Source organism: Odocoileus virginianus, chromosome 4 (genome assembly GCF_023699985.2).
Source record: "Odocoileus virginianus isolate 20LAN1187 ecotype Illinois chromosome 4, Ovbor_1.2, whole genome shotgun sequence".
NCBI lineage: Eukaryota > Metazoa > Chordata > Mammalia > Artiodactyla > Cervidae > Odocoileus > Odocoileus virginianus.
Genome location: NC_069677.1, coordinates 50,090,796 through 50,106,743, shown reverse-complemented (window position 1 = coordinate 50,106,743; position 15,948 = coordinate 50,090,796). Strand labels below are relative to the sequence as shown.

Sequence of the window (15,948 nt, the reverse complement as noted above, 5' to 3'; positions counted from 1 at the left end):
ATGGACAGAGGACCCTCGTGGGGTCACAAAGAGTCAGACATGACTGAGCACACATGTACAGCACAGTATTAAAATTCAGTCACTGAAAGTTTAATACAAACCGTAGTCTAAATGTATTACCATGAGTTTCAATACAGCTCTTCTCATAAAGGTTCTGAACTTTCCTAGAAATATGATAAGAATATTGTCTCAGCAGTTTCCCTTGGCTGCCTTTGGATTTAGTCCTAGTACTCCCGAGGGGATAATTTACCTCAGATCTTCTAACTTACTGAAATGTGTGTAAAAATGAGACTATTATACTCCTTTAGTGAACTCGGGTTTTTGTTCATTACCAAACGCGTGATTTTAAAAGGCACGGAGCCCTCCTTGACCAGTGAAAGCGGAGGTCTCCACAGGCGTCAGGCTTACGCCCTCACTTTGCGTCCCTGGTTTAAAAGCAGAAAGCAGACTTCCAGTGTAAAATGGCATGGCATCTGACTAACAGGCCAGGGGGTAGCCCCTTCCAACAGCCCATTAAAAAACCCTGGGATGGAAGAGGAAAGGTCACGTGCACGGCACGCAGTCAGCCAATCACGGCAAGAGCCTGGCCCCCGCTGCTGTGCCCCATGGGCGCTACGCTCCGGGTCCCTGGGCCACCTTGCTGGGGACACTCCGAGACGGCCATTCCTAAAGGAGGAATCTGTGTGAGTGGCAGAGGGAGTTGGTAAAGAATCCGCCTGCAATGCGGGAGACCTGGGTTCGATCCCTGGGTTGGGAAGATCCCCCTGGAGTAGGGAAAGGCTACCCACTCCAGTATTCTGGCCTGGAGAATTCTGGAGTCACAAAGAGTCGGACACGACTGAGCGACTTCCACTTGGAAGGGGCTGCACCAAGGAGGGAGAGATGGGTAGAGATGCACCGTACCCTGGGAAGTGGGATTCTCTCAAACAGCAGCGGGCCAGCATAACAGACTGAGCAGCCGGGAAGGGAGATGTACCCAGTGGTGCCTGAAGGAGTGGTGGGAGGAGGGGAAACAGCAAGAAATCAGTAGCAGCAGCAGCAATAATAAAGAAAATGGCAGTGGCTGGTGTTTATTGTGTATGAGGAGCAGTGCGCAGTACCAAGAGCTTTAAAAGTATTTCATTTAATCCTCCCAGGAACCCAGTGAGGTTGATATATTTCCTAGCTTCCTCTTACCGATGATAAAACTGAGGCATAGAGAGGTTAACCACCCAAAGTCACAGAGCTAGGAAGTGGCAAAGCCTGGACCGCGGAATAGGCCCTGTAAGCTGAATGCTGGACCAGGAACCAGGAGTATCACCTCACCGCTCTCCCCAGTTGTGTCTCTACTAAGGGATATGACCCTCACCCCAGGGCAAATTTGAGAGACAGCCCTGTACCCTGTTCATCTCAATAAAGATCTAGCTTCATCTGAGAATGAGAAATTAAGAAGGGAGGAAAGAAGGAAGGAAGAAACCGTTTAGAAGCTATGAAAAAAAGCATTACAGAACAATGGAAAGGAAGTAGCATATGGGAAATAACCAAACAGACCTACAGAACAGATCTACTACACAATCCAATGAGGCCTCTCCAGGAAATGATCTAGCATCCTACAGAAGCAGAATATTATAGGCCTCACACTCTTTTTTTAAAAACTGTGTCATTTTCTAGCTCAACTCCAGAAAAATAAATGACCCAATCAAAAAATGGGCCAAAGAACTAAACAGACATTTCTCCAAGGAAGACATAAAGATGGCAAAAAAACACATGAAAAGATGCTCAACATCACTCATTATCAGAGAAATGCAAATCAAAACCACAATGAGGTACCATTACTTGCCAGTCAGGATGGCTGCTATCCAAAAGTCTACAAGCAATAAATGCTGGAGAGGGTGTGGAGAAAAGGGAACCCTCTTACACTGTTGGTGGGAATGCAAATTAGTACAGCCACTATGGAAAACAGTGTGGAGATTTCTTAAAAAGCTGGAAATAGAACTGCCATATGACCCAGCAATCCCACTTCTGGGCATACACACCAAGGAAACCAGATCTGAAAGAGACACGTGCACCCCAGTGTTCATCGCAGCACTGTTTATCATAGCCAGGACATGGAAGCAACCTAGATGCCCATCAGCAGACAAATGGATGAGGAAGCTGTGGTACATATACACCATGGAATATTACTCAGCCATTAAAAAGAACTCATTTGAATCAGTTCTAATGAGATGGATGAAACTGGAGCCCATTATACAGAGCGAAGTAAGCCAGAAAGATAAAGACCATTACAGTATACTAACACAGATATATGGAATTTAGAAAGATGGTAACATAACCCTATATGCAAAACAGAAAAAGAGACTCAGATGTATAGAACAGACTTGTGGACTCTGGGAGGAGGCTAGGGTGGGATGTTTCAAGAGAACAGCATCGAAACATGTATATTATCTAGGGTGAAACAGATCACTAGCCCAGGTTGGATGCATGAGACAAGTGCTCGGACTTGGTGCACTGGGAAGACACAGAGGGATGGGGCGGAGAGGGAGGTGGGAGTGGGGACTAGGATAGGGAATACATGTAAATCCATGGCTAATTCATTTCAATGTATGACAAAAACCACTGCAATGATGTAAAGTAATTAGCCTCCAACTAATAAAAATAAATGGAAAAATAAATAAATAAATAAAAACTGTGTCATTTTCTATATTAAGTCTTTAGGTCCTGTGCTTTTTTATTTATTTCCAGAATATAAAGCCCTAGCTGTAGCCTTAGAAAAGCAGTTTCTTCTTAAATACAGACAAAATAGAAAAAGTATATTAAGACTGGTACCAAAGGAGAGGGAAATAACAAATGATACAGCTGCTCATAAGATAAAGCTCTCCAGATAAAGTCAAAGGCCAAAATTTATAAGGGTAAAAACACATTCTAAATTTAGTATTCATAAAAGTGCTCCTAAAAATTGTCTACAGAAGTCCATTTTTAAGAGAGAGATCTTCAAAAGTTAAAGCTTCTTTTAAGTGTAAATAATGTTAACATAAAACAGGAGGCCTTGGTGCAGCCCCTTCCATGTGAAAGTTGCTCTGTCATGTCCAACTCTTTGGGACTCCATGGACTATACAGTCCATGGAATTCTCCAGGCCGGAATACTGGAGTGGATAGCCTCTCCCTTCTCCAGGGGATCTTCCCAACTCAGGGATTGAACCCAGGTCTCCCACATTGCAGGTGGATTCTTTACCAACTGAGCTATTAGTGAAGCCCTCTTGACCCCTTCCAATACCCCATTAAAAGACCTCAGATGCAAATCACTGGTCATAAGCTGAATGGTCTCTGATAGGCTGAACCACTATGTACTTGAAATAAAGTCTTTGTTCTCAAAAGTCATTTATGCTCTCTTTTCATTGTTAACAATATGAAATCATAGACAGTATGAACATTTTAGAGGGTGTATGAGCTCCCATTGGTTTTTTTCGGGGACAAAGGATCTTCAGGCTTTGTCTTTGCTCTTCCTCCTTTGATGTATTTCTACTGTCTCATTATGTGCTTTCCATCCTCTCTCTCTCTCTTTTTTTTCCTTTTGTGGCTATCTTCTGAATAGAATTTCTTTTTTCTTTTCTTCTTTTCCTTATTCCCACTGCCACTTCCTACTGCTCATTTGGAAATAACCCTCTCTACAACTATTTTTAGGAATTACCCAAAGAACCTGCCTGCAATGCAGGAGATCCAGGTTTGATCCCTGGGTTGGGAAGATCCCCTGGAGAAGGGAATGACAACCCACTTCAGTATTCTTGCCTAGAGAATTCCATGGACAGAGGAGCCTGGTAGGCTACAGTCCACGTGGTCCCTAAGAGTCGGACACAACTGAGCAACTATCACACCCACACATTAACATGCTCACGTAGTCTCTTGAGCTTCACCCAAACAATACAAGTACCTTAGAATTTTACAACTACAGTTTTCACCCCATTCCAATTTATATTGTATTTTGACCATATCTGAATTCTATCTTATTTGCTTAACCTCACAAGTTAGATATTACTATTATTGTTATGTGTGATCAATGCTTTCAATTTCCTTGCTCACCACTTCTCCTTCCATCTCAGATCTGCCTCCATTTGTCCTCATAATCTTTTGCATAAAGCACTTTTTCATTTCTAAAAGTTTCATTAATTTTTCTTCACTCTGCTAGATTTGTCTTAAAAATTCTCTTATCCCTTTTTCACCAACGTTTCATTTTCTTAAACATACCAAACATGATTATTTTATATTGTATATGATCGTCTTTATAGATCTGATTTTTCTGTCTGTTGTTTCTGCTGATTCTCACTCACAGTGCTTTATTTCTGTGTGCATGTGTGGTGGAGGGAAGGGCAGAACATGCCTAAGTATGTTTTTATGTGAGCTTATGTTCCTTGGGACTTTATCTCTAGGGCTTCGTTGAGACCTGGGTTGAGATTGTGTTCTTTCATAAAAGATTTGCTTTGCTCTTCCCAGTTGATTACACAGACATTCTTGGAGCCCTTTCATTAAAATTCTGTTCTTTCAATTTTCAATTACAGGTGATATAAATTCAAACAAGAAGTCACATGAGGGCCAGGTTGCAGGTACAGATTCTCAAGTGAGACTTCCTTCTACTTTCCTCCAGCATAAAGATCAAATCAGATGTGTGGCTGTGCTGCATGGCCTGTTTTTTTTTTTGTTTTTTTTTTTTACTCACTCTTCAAACTGAAGATAAAACCCTTTGAAATTCCAGCTTTATCTCCTATAAGACTTCCAATTCTGTGTGGGCCTGAGGCTTTATCTCCCAATGTCTCCTATTGAACATTTTCCAAAAGGCTCACGATTTCCTTCCAGGTTTTGGTAGAAGTACTGAAAGAACTCACTTTGGTTCTCTTCTCCCAAAGTCACTACTTCTGTCTTGCTTTTTTATTTCTTCATATTCCTTACTTCGGTGCTGTTGATACCTTTAAAAAGTACTTCCTTTGTTATTTTGTCTGGCATTCTGGTTGTTTTCATTGGCTAAATCTTTTAGCATATCTAGTTTAGCAAACTAAAGGCAATAAATACTCTGTGGAGATGGAGAGACATCATCCATGATGCAGCATATGTGCTGAACTGAAGACTTCTATAAAGCATTGTGTCAGAAGAGTACAGAGGTCTGGGAACCAAAGGACGGAAACAGAAGTGGCCTTATTACGTTATTCCAATGACCACCATTCTCTTTTTTTGTAATATAAGAATTCAAATATAGAAATTTCCTCTAGTCACCCGCTTCTGGAAAAAGCAAATCCATCCAGTGGTTAATGATGTAGAATATATCTTTCTGTATGGAAAAACCCCAGGATATAGTTTATTTATTTTGATTTTTTGGTTATTTTCAGTCTGTAGGATATTAGAACAAACATTGCTCTTTAAAATTATCCTGGAAAGAAATGCTGACTTTTAAGGAAAATTGTCCATACTCTTAAACTTTATATTCTCTTCATTCATTTATTCATTTGACATACATTAAGTTTTTTTGTGCCAATCAGTATGTTGATGTGATAAGTTAAAAGCGTCTGTACCAGATGGTTAATTTCTTGCATTAAATACTACAAAAACTTTTAGAGAAGATGAAAATCCTGCTTTTCTGGAGATAACAGCTGTGTTTGACCCTAAAGCATTTCAATTCTCCAGCACATTTTGAATGAACCCCAGGAGCTCCAGTGACTATGTCATTAATAAACTGTTTAACTCATAATTATTTATGAAGAAATGGATCAAAGAAATTTAAGAGATGAAGAACGTAAGTTACGTATTGCCTGTTGAATCAGTTCCCCACTAATTCATTCAGTATATATTCATGGCTTCAGGAAAAGAAGAATATAAAAAATAATTTTAATCAAAAAAGCCTAGATTAAAATGATGAAAACTCGGTTCAGCATCCCTCACTTTTTAGGCATTTCCAAACTCTGTTTCATTTTCTGTTACCATCGGCTGTGGGCAAGCACCATCTCACTTCCTTTTGCCCCATAGCACACATACAGAAGGCCTGCAAATGCTGTGTGTATTTTGGGCTGGTTAGCAGAGCTCTTCTGCATGTCCCCAAATAATCTGTGACTGTGTTGCATGTATTTCTCATTCAAAGTAAATTTCAAGTTAGTCTTGTACACAAACACCCTTTGAAGTCATGAAAAAGTTAAAGAGTTGAAAGAGGTGGCGTTTAATTGGTCTCATTATGCATTGAGATCAAACACTACATTTGTTATCAGAAGAATAAGAAATACTTTGACCTTTCTCTCTTTATATGGCAGTTAGGCAAGAAATGGACTGTGTAAAGATTTTTTTAAGATCATACTCTGCTCTTTCCTGAGCTGGATAGTTTTTATGTTGTGGCATCAGTTTTTCTTAGTTAGAATTATCCCTTAATCTCTTATCTCAATAACGTATTCACACATATTGAATCTCCTTCTGTAACTGGCATTGACTGGGCTCCATGCCTCATACCTCAGTAACTACCTGGGGTATAGTTTAAGAAGACAACTCTAAACTGTCTGAATCTGCTGCTTCATCATGCCTGGGAGAAACTGACTCACCTTTATTAATCTATGAACAGTTTTAAAAGAATTAAAATCAGAGTGTATCAAGTTCATGTTACTATCTTTATGTACTGGCATTTGGGAAAGTCTCCAGTCATTGTTTTTCATTATCACTATGGCTTTTAAAGCCTCCAATACAGTCATTTTGGCAAGTGAGTGAACACCAGCAACTGCATGAAAACAATGGCTTCACTTTGTAATGTAATGTGGGGAAAATATTTTCTAATTTTCTAACAGGTGCTGGGCTATGAGTCTGACTCATAAAGATAGTAATTATACCTCCCTTCTAAAGTGAAGCAGCAGAGAGAGAACATAGTAAAATTAATGAAGAGAGCAAGACTTGGGTTCATTTTCTCTATCTGGTGAATTCATGACCCTGAGAGGTTTTGAAAATGAATCATTGCTTTGTGAAGTATAGCTCAGGAGCAGATATTTGTCTTTGTGTCAAAAACAAGGACTCTTAGCAAATTGAATCTCTTCCTACCTTTAGGTAATTCAAAAAAGATAAAATCTTGAGGGCTTTATAGTGTTGAGCAGGGATAAAGCCTTCTTACAGATTGTAACAAAATTCTTACCAGTTTCAACTGGCAGATAAAAATGTATTTCAGTGCTGATTTTCCCATAAAGAGTGTTGTGATATTGCAGCAGCATGCAGTCAGGGTGGTTGGTAATTGTGTAAACACGCTACATTATGTGAAAATGAAAGCCGATTGATTCTTGAGGTGCATGCGTTAGCGACAGCATGAATCAGAATGAGAAATGTTTTCTCATTTCTTAAGTGGTGAAAGTAAGGTGGGAGGAGGGGTGGGCAGAGGCTTGGTTGACAGTAGTACTAGTTGGTTGACAGAGCTAGTATGACAGACCAGCTGAAAACATGGGGCGAAAAATGCAAGGTAGGTACACTTTCATTTGAATTCCAAAGGGCAAGTGTCTGACCTTGAATATTTGCTCCATGCCTTATTCAGCACCTATAGCTCACGGATGCAGGCATAAGATAGTTCCAAATCCAATTCATTTCAGTAGAAGATTGTGTTTTCTCTCTCTCTCTCTCATTTTTGGAATATGATATAAAACAATAAAAACAGATTGACGGAAAAGGACGCCACTAGGAATTACTTTCTGAAGTTCTGAAGACTCCCTGCTAGTCACCCTACCTCCTGGCATTCCATCGTGTCCTTTATCATCCTCAGCTCCCCACCAAAGCCCCTTTCTGAATGCTGTTTATCTGGCTGCCGTAAACTGACCAGGTTGCGAGAGAAGAGCGCCCGCTTGTACACAGTGACATGCTGTACATCGCTTTGCAGTCAGCCCCGTCTTGTGTCTGGTACTGAAGGTTTGTTTTGAGGTTTCCTTGGGCACCAAATGGAAAACAAGCAAACAAACAAAAGCTACATGAAATGAGATCTTTCCATTGGTTGTGGAGAAGGGCATGTTATCCCAGATGTCTATCACCTAAGCAGGCTATCATTTAAAGGGATAGAGGAGCAAGAACAGCATAAGCCTGAACTAACAGCCAAGAAACTATCTGTGGGTAGAATGTGGATCAGTGAGTTCATTCCCTTCTTTTCACTGACATCTACAACTTCAGGGAGTATAAACAATAACTTACTATGTTATGGACCACACTGTGTTCCCCCCACCCCTAGATTCCTATGTAGAAGCCCCAGTTTCTATTATGACAGGATTTGGAGATAGGGTCTCTAAAGAGGTAAAGATAAGTGGGGTCATTAGGGTGGGACCCTAATTCAATAAGACTGTATTCATATAAGAATAGGCAAGGAAGTGATTATCCTCCAATTAGAAAATAATTTAAAAAAGAAAAGAAAAGATAGGGACTTCCCTGATGGTCCAGTGGCTAAGAATCCACCTTCTGACGCAGGGCACACAGGTTCAAACCTGTTTGGGAAATTAAGAACCCACATGCAGTGGGCCAAGTCCATGTGCTACAACCAGAGGGAAGACCCTGCATGGCACCAAAGAAGCTGCCTGCCACAACTAAGGCTCGACACAACCAAAATAAATAAATACAATATTTTTTTAAAAAAGAGGCAGAGACACCAGGAATATGCATGCACAGGGGAAAGACCACTCAAGGACGCAACAGAAAGACTTGGCATCTGTAAGCCAAGGAGGGCGGCCTCAGGAGAGGCCAAACCTGCCAGCACCTCGACCTGGGATTTCAGCCTCCAGAACTCTGAGAAGAGAAGTTTCTCTGGTTGAAGCCACCCATTTGTTATGGCAGCCAGAGCAGACTAAGATTTGAGAGGGTGTGCAGGTGTAATGCCATCCCATTGCCATGCTAGGTTGCAGCCAAGAAGCATGCAGACAGCCAGGACTCCGTGAGAGCCCGACACACACACACCAAATCTGGCTTCTCTGTGAATCCCCGTCTCCCTTGTGCATTACACTAATAGAAGAAGGAACAGAAGGACGATCAGCTAGATCCCAGGTGCTGGACACTGTGCTCTGAGGATGCAAAAGTGACTCACAGAGTTGCTTCCCCTAAGGAAGTCATCACCTGGAGAAAGGCAAGATGAGTCAGTCCTCTGACACAGGTATAGAGAAGGGCTTTGGGAGACAAGACTGGCTCATTTTAATTTAGGACTTGGGATTACGCAAAGGGCAGAAAGGATTGTAAAGGCTTCACAAAGATAGAGTCTGAGCAGAACTGTTTTGGTATCTACTGTGCTCTAACCACTTAACCTAGTGGCATAAGATACTCACCATCTCCTCATGCTCACGGAGTCCGTGGGTCAGGAGTTTGGATGAGACACAATGTGGACAGCCTGTCTCTGCTCCATAGTATCTGGACCCTGTTGGCTCAAAGCGACTCAGGTGACGGGGGGGTCGGGGGGGCGGTGGCGGGCTGGAAGCATTCACTTTCAAGGTGGCTTTTCACTCATGTGCCTGGCATCTGGGATGAAGGATGGACTTAGCTGGAATGCTGGCCGGAGTGCCCCTAGATGTCCTCCAACACAGCAGCCTCAGGGTAGTTGAGCCCTTACACTGTGCTTTCAGGGTATCAATAAATCAAGTACCCTTAGCGAATGAGGCAGAAACTAGTTGGCTTTTTATGACCTAGCTTCAGAAGTTACAGAGCATCATTGCCATTATAGCATTGGTTGAAGCAGTCCTATTTAAAGGGAAGGAACACAGACCCCCACCTCTCTCTAAAGAAGAAGCGATCAAATATTTGTCACCATGTTTCAAAACAGCCACATGGACCCTGAAGCATGAATAGGATTTCAGGGCTTCTCTGGTGGCTCAAGGTAAAGAATCTGCATGTGCTGCGGAAGACCCGGGTTCCATCCCTGGGTCAGGAAGATCCCCTGGAGAAGGAAATGACAACCCACTCCAGTATTCTTGCCTGGATGATCTCATGAACAGAGGAGCCTGGTGGGCTACAGTCCATGGGGTCGCAAAGAGTCTGACATGACTAAGTGACTAACACTTTCACTTTCAAACATCATGCACTGATGCTCTATTGCCTACAAAAATTTTTTTCTGATTTTACATGAAATGCTCATTCATTATTTACAAGAAATAAAAATCATAGAAAAATAGAAACTTCCTCATTACTTCTCTAGGCAAGTTATATGACTGGATCTGAGCTAGGAATTAGAGCTATAACTTTAAATAAAACACAGTTCTCACCTCAGATGGTTTCCTACTAAAGCACAAAGGGATAACCACTGCTAATATGTTGATGTAATCTTTCCCAATTTGAATAAAACAAATTGAGATTATTCTGTACATACAGTTTTGTGTCCTGGTTTTTTTTTGTATTTTGTTTTTCACATCTGGTACACAAGATAGTGTGAGAATTTTCCTCATAATATGAAATATTGCACAAGACTGTGATTTTGAATGGCTGTGCCACATATTGTCCCATGAACAGACCATTTTTTATTTCCTTGCTACTAGACATTGAAATTATCGAGTTTTGGCTACTACAAAATAATAATGTAATAAATATTCTTACTCATCTTTCTGCTTCTCTGACAAATTTCTTAGGATAAAGGCCTCAATTAGTTGACTTACTATTTCAGAAAGAAACAATGTTTTAAAAGCCCTTGCTTATGGTTGTGCAATTTGCTTTACAAAATACTGTCCTAGTTTGCATTTCCCCAGGGGGTGTTTGAGGAGCATCAAGCCACAGAACACATGGGAAGCAAGTCTGTTCCCCAGGTATGGCGGGGGGAGATCTGGTCCAGTCTGAATCAGACAGAAGAACGCTGAAAGAACCAAATGGGGAGTCAGAAACCACAGGCAACTAACAACCAGCGTGGGCTTGGCAGCTAAAGAGATGGACCCTGGGAGATGACTACTGCAGAGCCAAGGTACATAAAGACTCCCCTGACTTCGGCTTTGGGGCAACACTCTGAAACCCAGTGTTACCTAAGGGATGCTCAGAAACCCAGATTTATTGGGGTGTGAATTAGGGCTCCTCGGGTGGTAAGCAGCAGAAACTAACCCTAGCTAATCTATGCCAAAAGGGAAGTTACTGGAAGAAAAAAACCCAGCTAATTTCTGAATGGCAAGGAAACCAGGACAAAATGGACAGGAACTGAGGCGCTTCATGGGCAGGAAGCAGCACAGAGTCAAGGGTCTAAGATCGAGGATCCCCTCAGTGTGTCCTGGGTCCACTGCTGCGGATGAGGAATGAGCTCAAATTGGATTCTGTGTTTCAATGACTTTGCTCCAATTTGGGGTTCCAGGGAAGGCAGATCTGACTGACCCCAAAAGATCTGAATGTCTGAACTTGGGCTCAGAACAGGCAGGCATCTCGACTAACAGCTTCCTGTAGGTGGGAGAAGTGATTCCCACTGGTGAATCAAGGCACAGCCGGCCCAAACCAAACACTATCCACCAAACCATGGTACCCGGCAGGGGAAGTACACTAATGCTTTACCACCATGAATCTCTGCGCCCCGCCTCCCCATCCTGCCACGGCCCACCAAAGCAGGAGTCTGTGGAAATGAAAAGAGGCCCAGGGACGGTCAGGCTTTGACGAGAGATGAGCGAGAAATGCTAAATATGAGCCACAACATATGAGGCACTGTGCTGGAAGTCAGTGTAAAATAAATCCTGATTCAACTTGAACGGGGTTTTAACCTCTTCAGCTCCCCACCTCCTCTTCATCGGGACCTCTAGGCTTTAATTAAGAGCAACAGGGAAGGGTGAGCGATGTGAGCGAGGCTCGAGAGGAAGGGGACATACGTGTAACTGTGGCTGATCCATGCTGATGTATGGCTGGCAACTAACACCATATTGTGATTATCCTTCAATCAAAAATAAATAAATGAAAAAAAAAAGCAACGAGGGAGCAACTGGACTGGAAGGAGTCTTGACAGGGGGCCAAGGCCAGGCCCCACACGCCACCACCTTCTGCTTGGCTGAAGTCCCCTCCTCCGTCTGGTGAGCCAGTGCAGAAGAGAGGAGTCAAAAGATACCGTGGCCTGGCTTTGTTGGGGGATAGTGAACATGGATCAGGACGTGGAGTAATTTAGAAGGCTGCTTCTCCCCAGGAGCTCTCCCCCAAGAACAAGATCTCCCAGCCTTGCCTTTCCCTGCCAGCTGAAGAGAGTCACTCCTCACCCCGGGGATGAACAAGGTCATCAGCCCTGAAGGAGCATCTCGTTCTTGGGAACACAAAGAAAAGACCAGATCCCTCCCCGCTCAGATACCTCATCATTCAGCCAGGCGGAAAAGAGGGCGGGTAAGTCTCAGGGACAGAAACAAGGCGACAAAGATTCATTGTACTTGGGTGGGGGACATGAAAAGTCACGGGGTCGGGGAGGTGTTCCTAGGATGGGACAGTGTCATAAAGGGTGCCCGCGGGACAGGAGGGCAGGCAGCAGACAGCAGCTCCACTCTCTAGACCAAGGGCAGCAGCCCTGGGCTCAGATCCCTGTTGCTGATCTCGTCAGGAGAATCTGTCTGCTGAGGAAGACATTCCCTCTGGCGAGCGGGGCTGTAACTGCTCCCTTGGGAAGTGGGTGTTGGGGCCCAAGGAGAGGAGAAGGGCCCTGCATTTTTTACCAGGGTCAACTTCTGCCTTCAAGAGCACGTTCTAGAAAAAACTACAGGATCTTCACATCAGCAAGGCTGCTGGGAAGCCCTTCACCAACACCTCCCTGGTAAGCCCTCCCAGCACCTCCGAGGGTGGGGAGGTGGCTGCTTGCTCCCGTCCCCCTGCTGAGCTGGGGTGGGTGGATTTTCCATCAGGGAGCAGGGTCAGAGCAGGACGAGGGGACCAGAGGGGTTACAGTGGCCCTGGCACACACAGAACATAGAGACTGCCTGGCCGTAGAGTGTGTAAGGACATGAACAACATTCTGATTTTCCCCATGAGGAAAGCTTCAAGCTTTTTTTCTGAAATTATATCCATTTTTTCCCTCCCATTTTCCAGGGCTTTGTCTGGTTAGTGTGTGTTGGGGTAACTACGTGCTGGGTGTGTTCCCACGAGGCCCAACCAGAGGGACTTTGCTAACTGTGCAGAGGCAGCCTGGATGCATCACAGCAAGAATTAAGTCTAGACGTGCCGTGCTCCCTGCCTGGAACACGTGAGTCACCGTTCCCAAGGAAGAGAGTGTCTATCCTGGCCGGCTCTGCCCTCCCCGGGCTGCTCCCGGGGAACCCCTCAACCCCTTCTAGAGGGCAAGGCTGGGGGGCTGAGAGCGGGCCAGGTGTCTGCAGGGCCATCCAGGGCAGACTGTCACCCCCGAACTGACCTCCTTCTCCTCTGGGCCCCCTCAGTCCTGGTCAGAGGGTCCTTACATCCGGGTGTGGCCCCCTCAACCTCACCCAAATCCCACATCCACTTCGATATCTGTTTTGCAAATTTGTCCTTGGAAATGCAAAATTGTCCGTCAGCACCTGTGTATCAAAGCAGAAGCGATAGCCTGTATCATTCTTGCCCTTGTTCCCACGTTGTTTCTAATGCAACAGGGCCTTGCTAAGTCCAACTGCATCTCTTGCCAGGATGTCAGGGTTTCTCTCGTGGTGTCAGAGAGGATGTGATGAGAGGAGGAGGGAAGGGCAGCGAGCCAACACTCTGTACGACAGCTCCGGCTTCCACTGTCATCTCGAGACGTGTGGAGTGAAAGTCCCAGAATAGTCAGGAACGGGTAATGCCTCAGTCACAGCCCCGCAACCTTCGGGGCCTCGGCTGGGGAAGAGGAATCCCACAGCCCCTTCGTGGCCACCGGGGCCTCACTCAGACTCAGCTGCTCAACGCGACGAAGGGTCGCAGTTTCAAAAACAAGCCAGGATGGCGGTTTGTTTCAACACCGTTTGCTGTGTCTGAGCAGATGCACTTGGTCGCAGCTCCGCTGGCCTGGGGGCTGCCTCCTGGCGGATGGACAGCCTCCAGCCCCCGAGGCCAGGGGACGACCTGTGGGGGTCACCTCCCAGTGCACCCAAAATATCCCGACCGTTCCTACCCTCTGCAGTTGGTGCCAAAGCAAGTGCACGCCTTCCCTGAGTTAGTATGTGTTGATTTATTAAGCAGCGAGGCTTCCTCACAACCTGGTAAGATTAAAAAAAAAAAGTCTTTCATTTCAGCTTTTGTTGTAATTTTTTGCCTTTTCAGTCTTCTTGGCCTGAACCCAGGTACCTCTCAGTAGCTGTTGCGTTGTCTCCAAGACGACAACCTCCGCAAAAAAGATAGCCGTATTTCACAGAGGATGGGCCTTACTTACTCTGTTCTCTCTTTCTCCACCCCATTTAAGAAAATTCCAGAGTTTGGCCAGCACTGTGACAGCCTGTCAGAGCGAAATATTTGGCCAGAAGCTATAAATAGCTGCCTTCTGCTGATATATTCTAACAGTGCTGGTTACGTTACAGCAGTGGGGTGCAGGTCTGGGTGAGAGCCTCACTGGGCAAGGTGTCTGATACTTCCTCTCGGCCTCCTTCAGGAATCTCCCACATCAGTGGTTCTAAATTGGGGCCATTTCTGCCCCCAGGAAACACTGACAGTGTCTGCAGATATTTTTTGGTTGTTACAGCTGGGGAGGTGGGAGGATGATCCTGGCATCTAGTGGGTAGAGGCCACTACAATGCATAGGACAGCCCCCACATCAGAAAATGATCCTTGTGCCAAGACTGAGAAACCATGATGGTATCTGCTGAGAGTTGGTGGTGGACGGGGAAGCCTGGTGTGCTGCAGTCCATGGGGCCCCAAAGTTTGGACACGACTGAGCAACTGAACTGAACTGAAGTCGCCCCCACTCTTACATGACATTCCAAGTAATCTGTGGCATATACAGACAAACTTAGAGTGGAGGAAAGGTCACCCTTCTTCAATTCACTTAAACGTCACTAAAATGTATCAAAAGTGTGTCTACCTGTGTAAGGGCAAGCAGTCAGGATTGAGTCTCTGCCCTCCGGAGGTCTGATGCCAGCAGTGAAGCTGCCAGTGGTGGTGAGAGCCCCTCACATGAAGGGCTGGGAAGCTGAGAGGGAGAGACGAACGCCCTGTGACCTGGAGGTCCTCTGAAAGGAGAATTCATACTGTAAATATGGACAAGGAAACCTCTGCCCTCAAAGTGGGAGGAGAAAGCACTGAAGGCTTGGGAAGAACCGAGCAAAGACAGAGGTCTGCCTGGTGTGAGAAGACCTGAAGTCAGTCTGGGGCGCTGGGGCGCTGGGGCGCTGGCATGGACTGTGTGGAACTTCAGGACAGAGAATGAGGCCAACCTTCTTTTTGTTGCATTTACTTTTTTTGGAATACAGGCCACATGTTTCTGTTTCAGATTTTCATAGCTTTCCTTTTGTTTGCTATGGTAACATTACTATGTAGTTGAAAATCTTGCCATTTTATGCAGTATTTAAAGGGGAGAAAGGAGTTTTTCCTAAAATATAAATGATCAAGTTCCTCCTGGGGCCAGAACTAAATAAGATTCTGTACTTGGTTCAGTCGCTACTAATTTTCTGTGAGATCCAGTTTGTTTTTAGAAAAACTCGCTTTGAGTGTGTATATCCAGAAGGATCTCAGAATCATGATGTTCTAGAAAGGAAAGAAACCTCAAGAAGCGCGCAGTTTTGGTTTTGTCCAGATGCAGACAGACTCTGGTCATCCCCACTGCACACGTGAGACCCTAACGTTTCTGTACATTTCAGACAGAGAATCAGCCTACACTAAGTGGCAGGATATTTTTCTTGGAAACATTGGTGAAGGGGTATAGTTCTTCAGCTTTGCAGGAGAAACCATTGTCCAAGTGGTTCTGCCCAGAGTTGATGACCCAGAGATCAAGGAGATAATCTTTGCATATGTGTGTGTGTGTGTGTGTGTGTGTGTGTGTGAATGCAGGCCTAAAGGGCATTAAGAAGCCACCAAGCTCGAGATTTATAGGAGTGAGTTGTCTTCATCTCTACTGGCCAAGAGAGCAGAGCC

At 44.5% G+C, this 15,948-nt stretch overlaps 1 long non-coding RNA gene across 1 annotated transcript; it reads left to right on the top strand.

Annotated features, from left to right (window-relative positions):
* Positions 1-11,988: 11,988 nt before the first annotated feature.
* On the top strand, positions 11,989-15,306 carry LOC110135198 (uncharacterized). Its single transcript, XR_002313291.2, has 3 exons — positions 11,989-12,691; positions 12,964-13,117; positions 13,536-15,306. It is a non-coding gene; the product is annotated as an uncharacterized lncRNA (long non-coding RNA).
* Positions 15,307-15,948: the final 642 nt, after the last annotated feature.